Source organism: Ricinus communis, chromosome 4, assembly GCF_019578655.1.
Source record: "Ricinus communis isolate WT05 ecotype wild-type chromosome 4, ASM1957865v1, whole genome shotgun sequence".
Lineage (NCBI taxonomy): Eukaryota > Viridiplantae > Streptophyta > Magnoliopsida > Malpighiales > Euphorbiaceae > Ricinus > Ricinus communis.
The window spans coordinates 12539291-12545925 of NC_063259.1; the positions used below are offsets into that span (position 1 = coordinate 12539291).

General features: G+C 38.9%; 1 non-coding gene across 1 annotated transcript; it reads right to left on the reverse strand.

Annotated features, from left to right (window-relative positions):
- Positions 1–362: 362 nt before the first annotated feature.
- LOC112535113 lies at positions 363–469 on the reverse strand. Its single transcript, XR_003079307.1, has one exon. It is a non-coding gene; the product is annotated as a small nucleolar RNA R71 (small nucleolar RNA).
- Between the last annotated feature and the right edge of the window lie 6166 nt (positions 470–6635).

A 6635-nucleotide genomic window follows, 5' to 3' on the forward strand; every position in this document is an offset into this window, starting at 1 on the left:
CGATGTACGAGTTTGCTCGACCATCTTTGGATGGGATAAAAACTAGTATAGTCAGACCTCCTACAGCGGCCAACAATTTTGAGATAAAGGCCAATGTTATCCAAATGATCCAGTAGAGCATGCAGTTTGGAGGATTGCCTAGCGAGGATCCCAATGCATATATATCCAACTTTTTAGAGATTTGTGACACATTCAAGATAAATGGAACAACCGATGATGCCATTCGGCTGAGATTGTTTCCATTTTCCTTGAGGGACAGAGCAAAGAGATGGTTGCAATCTTTTCCACAGCAGATGATTACTACCTAGAAGGTGTTGGCCAAAAAATTTCTCTATAAGTATTTTCCTTCCGCTAAAACTACTAAACTTAGAAATGACATATCTTCTTTTGTGCAGTTTGATGATGAGAGCATGTACAATGCATGGGAGAGGTTTAAGGGTCTTTTAAGATGCTGCCCACATCACGGATTACTAGTGTGGATGCAGGTTCAAACCTTCTACAGCGGGTTGAACCTTACGACGAGGCAGATGGTGGATGCTGCAGCAGGTGGGGCGCTAAGAGCGCCCGGCGGGCTCGAACTTGATAGAGGAAATGGCCATGAACAATTATTAGTGGCAATCCTCTAAGAGCCGACCAGGAAGACAGGGAGTGGTAAACCAAATGGATTCTACAGCAGCCTTGGCAGCTTAGGTGGAGCTTCTAGCCAAGAAGATTGACCAACTCTAGATGCCAATTCATGCAGCGAACGTTGGCTGCGAGTTTTATGGTGGCCTGCACTACAGTGAGAACTGTATTGCGGGAGGTATGTTTGCTTCATCTTCTTCTACTTTTCCATTTGTTTTTGTTGTGTCTTCTGATGTTGAGCAGGTTGATTATATGGGGAATGCCCCAAGGCAGCAGAACAACCTTTACAGCAACACATACAACCCTGGGTGGCGCAATCATCCCAACTTCAGTTGGAGGAACAATAATGCCAAGGGTCCACTAGGTTTTCAGAGACTTCATCAGCCGTAGCAACAGCCAGTTAGGCCTGCACAAGTCCTCCTCCACTAGAAAAGAAGTCAAATTTAGAGGAGCTTATGATGAAGTTTGTGACGTCTACGAAGACGAGATTCCAGCAGACTGATAGTGCACTTAGGAATCAGCAGGCCTCGATTCAGAACTTGGAGACTCAGATTGGCCAGATTCTAAGATGCTTTCAGAGAGACCCCCAAGATCGCTCCCCAGCACTACAGAGTCAAACTCGAGGGAGCATTGCAAGGCTATCACCTTGCAATTAGGTAAGCAATTGTCTGGTTCTTTGCCTTTAGCTGATAAGGATGATATAATGGTGTAGGATGAGCCAGCTAAGGAAGAACTAGAGCCTGAGGTGGTGGAGATCGAGAGGAAGAAAGAGGACAGGCAAAAGAGCCCTGTGCGGGAGTATCAGGCTCCGGTTCCATATCTTGTGAGGTTGAGGCATGATAAGGTGGACAAGCAATGCAGTAAGTTTCTGGACTTGTTTAAGTAGCTGGCCATGTTCCCAACACGGGCACCAACACGGCCGTGTTGGGTGCATCAAACATCAAAGAAAAAGAAGTTTTTAGCGAGCACGGCCATAGAGAGTAACACAGGCATAAACACCAGCCGTGTTGGGAATACGGGCATCAACACGGCCGTGTTGGCGGTGACAGGGGGAATTAATTAAAAGAAAGAAGAGAGGACAGAAGAAAACAGGGCGGGGGAGAACGTCAAAAACCCTAATTTTTCTCTCTCTAAGGGTTTTCTGAGCTGGAAATAAGGGAAAAGGAGACTTGGATCAAGGTTTCAATCGGATTTTCTTCAAAGATTGAAGATTGGGAGAGGTTCGTTGATTGGGTTTCAATTCAAGCAAGAGGAATTGGGGCTATTTACTCTCATCCAAGGGTGTAATCAGGTTTCTCTACCTTTACTCATTGTTGTAATTGAATTCTTGTGGATTTTGATAATGAAAATGATTAGCTAGATTGATTAAATCCATTAGGATTTCTTTACTATGTTGGCTTGATATTATATTGTTGGATTGTTTGGGTTAGTTTTGTATTCTTCTTGCTTTCAGTATTAATAAGATAATGCATTATTCATGAGACATTGTGAATTGTGTGTTTAGATTGCTTTGTGTGATAGAGAAGTCCATTTGGCAATTGGAATTTTGAATAGCAAGAATTGGTTAATAATCGCTTAGAGATAAGGATAATTAACTAGCCGAATTAAGAATTAACAAAGCTTAATAGAGGTGGATTAAAGCTTAATGCTAATTTAAGAATCAATCGTTAGGAAGAGATTCCAACTTTAGGTTATTAGATTTAGGAATTCGGTTATCTCGAGAGAGAAACTGAATTCGGTTAAGAATTCATCCACGGGTAGCATAATTAGACTCACCAATCCTTTATCATTTGTTTGATTGCCAACTAGTTTAGGTTCCCTTTGGGTTTGCTTTCTTGTCTTGGTTATTTTATTTATCAATTACTCCTGCATCTCCCTTAGAACTTAGCTTGTAGCTATTAGTTAGTTTAGAAATTATTCATCACTCATTTTAGGTTAATATATCAAAGAACAAAGTAGTAACTTTGGGCTTTCACTTTCCCAAGGAATACAACCTTGATACTCGCCATTAGTACTAGACTGCATCGATAGGTACACTACCTTAGATTGTAGCTAACACAAGTAGCAACCATCAAGTTTTTAGCGCCATTGCCGGGGAATGTTTGAAAACTAGAGTGAAATTTGCTATTTGTTAATTTAGCCATTTTTTTATTTTTATTTATATTTATTTCTGTTTTGTTTGTACATATTTATTTAGTTAAGTTTATGATTCAGATAGTGGATGATAAGGAGGTTCAATGCTAAATTCAAACTCTTTGTATGACGTTGGAAAATGGAATCAGGAACCAAGAGAGTGCTAAAAATTGGGATACCCGTGCATCTTTAGAAGCTCGAGTGGAATCGTTTTGCAGGGCTATCGATCAACTCTCCACTCCTATCCTTTCATCTTAAGTTTTTTATGAATTTTGTTGTGGTTTACATTTGAGTAATGATTGTCCATTATATAGTGATGTTGCTCATTGTTCTTATAACTATGAACAGGTGAATTATACAGGAAGTTGGCCAAATGACTCGCATGGACGCACCTACAATCAAAAGTTGAGCATTCATTCACCCTTTGGATGGAGCTTAGATGACCAAGAACCACCAAAATTTCAGCAGCCTAATCTTGCGCCATCAACTCAAGGTGAAGAGTTAGTGTTAGAGGAGTTGATGATAAGGTTTATTGCAAGTCTTGAGGATAGATTCCAACAAACAAAGAGGATAGATTCCAACAAACAAAGAGGATACTTAAAGATCAACAAGCCTCGATTAAGAACATAGAGCATCAAGTAGGCTTAATCTTCAAGTTACTAGCTGAAGAGCAATTGGGAACTCCATCAAACGCTACTGAATCTAAGGAACATTTGAGTGCCATCACTTTGTGTTCAGGTGAGAATTTTTCTGCTTTATCTACTATGTTTGACGATGATGCTTCTATGCAGGACGATTTCTTGAACATGGAGATGGAACCAGAAAAGGAAGAGGCGAACATGATTCCTCTGAAAGACTATCAACATGAATGTACAGTTGATGATGCCGAGTTGCAGTTACAGGAATTCTTGGTGGATTTTTCCACAAGTCCCTTTGATGATGGAAGATGAGCACGAGTTAACCAATGAAGAAGTCTTGGAGGAGCTCGAGTTTCTTCTAGCAAGTGAACCAAGCCAAGGACTGGAGAAAACCATTGACGTTCCTGAAGAAATTGCCCAACCGTCGATCCTTCCAATTGGTGAAACTTCAGCTTTCAAATTGGAATAGCCCCTAGAGCATCATGAATACGTGCAATTATACGAGGAGCGAGTCTTGCCCATCATACTGGCAGCTTGCTTGACAGTCGGGAAGAGGAAATTAACGATTATCCCTCTAAGCGGATACTTGAAGACATTTCCTTGGAAGAAGGATGGATGGTCGTTGATCATGCCCGTTTGCTTTTCGTCATGAGTCCAGCTAAGAAGACTCATCATATAAAAAAGAAGCGCTTTTGGGAGGCACCCCAATTTTTATCTTTAATCTCTAATATTTTAACCTTTTATTTTGAAACATTTTATTAGTTTTAGTTTTCATATTTTATTTAATTTTTGTTTCAGTTTTGATTTTAATTCTTTATTTTATTATTTGCAGCCACTCCTCTACCACAGACTAGCCAGCATACGGTATACCGATGCACCTCTTTTCACTCTGGAGCTATAGTCAGGGCAGTATTAGTTCTTTTTCCTTTTTCATTTCTTATACATTTTGTACATTGGGGACAGTGTGTCCTTCAATTGTGGGGTGGGTAATATTTATCCCATCTCAGTTATTTGTTTATTCTTTGTGCAATTTTTTTATAAAATCTTGAAAATTTTTCACTTTGTTTCGATGCTCTTACTGTTGACTTGCTTTTGAAATCCTGTTTATGTCCATATGATCGGGTAAAACCGATAGTATTGAGTTTTACGGAAGAATGTAAGATAATTAGTTTGAGTTCTGCACTAAGTTGCTTTGGTTTATTTAATTCTGTTTTGATGATTTTTGTTTGGAACCTACTCAAAAGCACACTTGTGAGAAATTGAGCCTAAATTATAAGCATACACTTTATATGCTTGTATTTATTTCTTGTTGAGAGTGCCAATTACTATCTTTGCTTTTAGAACTTGCTCGGTAATGCTTATGAGGGCCACAAGGAGAGTTTAACACTTTGGTATGATAGAGGCACGTAGGTTTTTCATTCTAGCCAAATAGCCTTCATTCGTTTATTGCTTCTATAGATAACCCCTTCTTTCACCATTTTTTTTATCATATTCCATTACCACTTAGTTTTATTCTGCTTTGGGTTATGATTTTGAATATGAGTTGTTTTTATTAGGAATTTTTATCTTGGGAATAGTGTGGAATCTTGTAGCAGCTTTCTTCAATCCAAAAGAAATTCACTCTATTATGTGAATGTTCTTCCCTTATGAAAAAAAAGAGAAAAAAAAGAAGAAAAAAATAATAATAAGAAGAATAAAAGGGAAGGGTGATAAAAAGAAAGGAAGTAAGTGAGCTAATTGTTTAATTGCTTTTCGGAGTTTACATTTTGACTTGATTCCTATTTCCCACCTTAGACTACTATCCATTGTTTACCCCTTGTGATTATTGTGACTTGTGTGCAGGTCATGTATTTCATTGCAGAACACCATAGGTTCAACTTTGACCAAATTACCTACCCTTGCCTAATCCCCATTACAACCCTTATAAAGACCTCTTGACATGGTTGTTGACTCTCCATAAGTGGTAGGAGTAGGATTTAAGAGCAAGCATATAGTAAGGCAGTTGTTGATGCATTGAGCGATTAGACACTACCCTTTAAACACTTTGAATGATTTAGAGTGAATCTGGTGAGGAGTTGGTTCTGAATAATTTTGTTGAGACAGTATTTTGCGAATTATTGGCATCTTGGTTGTGATACTTGAATTGATTGCTTCGTTTCTTTTTGTTTGACTTACGCTTGTTAAGGATATGTGCAGAAGCTCTCTAGCTTGTCTATCAGTTTAAGTGTTGTTCCTTAGTGGTTTATTTTCCTTATTTTACTTTTGATTGCTTGAGGACAAGTAATGAGCTAAGTGTGGGGTTATTTGATGTGTGTAAAATACACACATCTAAATGAGGTTTTTAAGATTGATTTTATGGACATTTGGATATGAATTGGTCCCAACACTCACCCTATGCGTCTGTTTGTGTGCATTAGGTCCAAAAGAAGTCAAAGAATGATAAAGGGAAGAAGTGGAGCATAATTGGACGTCAAAGCTGCCGAAACAAGCTAAGTATGCGCATGAGGAAGCTGAACTTGGCCGTGTTGGTTTCAACATTGGCCATGTTCCCAACACGGGCACCAACACGACCGTGTTGGGTGCATCAAACATCAAAGAAAAAGAAGTTTTTAGGGAGCACGGCCACAAAGAGTAACACAGGCATAAACACCAGCCGTGTTGGGAACACGGGCATCAACACGGCCATGTTGGCGGTGACAGGGGGAATTAATTAAAAGAAAAGAGGAAAGAAGAAAACAGGGCGAGGGAGAATGTCAAAAACCCTAATTTTTCTCTCTCTAAGGGTTTTATGAGCTGGAACGAAGGGAAAAGGAGACTTGGATCAAGGTTTCAATCGGATTCCCTTCAAAGATTGAAGATTAGGCGAGGTTCGTTGATTGGATTTCAATTCGAGCAAGAGGAACAAAAATCAATTCAATTTGAGCAAGAGGAATTGGGGCTGTTTACTCTCATCTAAGGGTGTAATCGAGTTTCTATACCTTTACTCATTGTTGTAATTGAATTCTTGTGGATTTTGATAATGAACATGATTAGCTAGATTGATTAAATCCATTGGGATTTCTTTACTATGTTGGCTTGATACTATATTGTTGGATTGTTTGGGTTAATTTTGTATTCTTCTTGCTTTCAGTATTAATAAGATAATGCAGTATTCATGAGACGTTGTGAATTATGTGTTTAGATTGCTTTGTGTGATTGAGAAGTCCATTTGGCAATTGGAATTTTAAATAGCAAGAACTG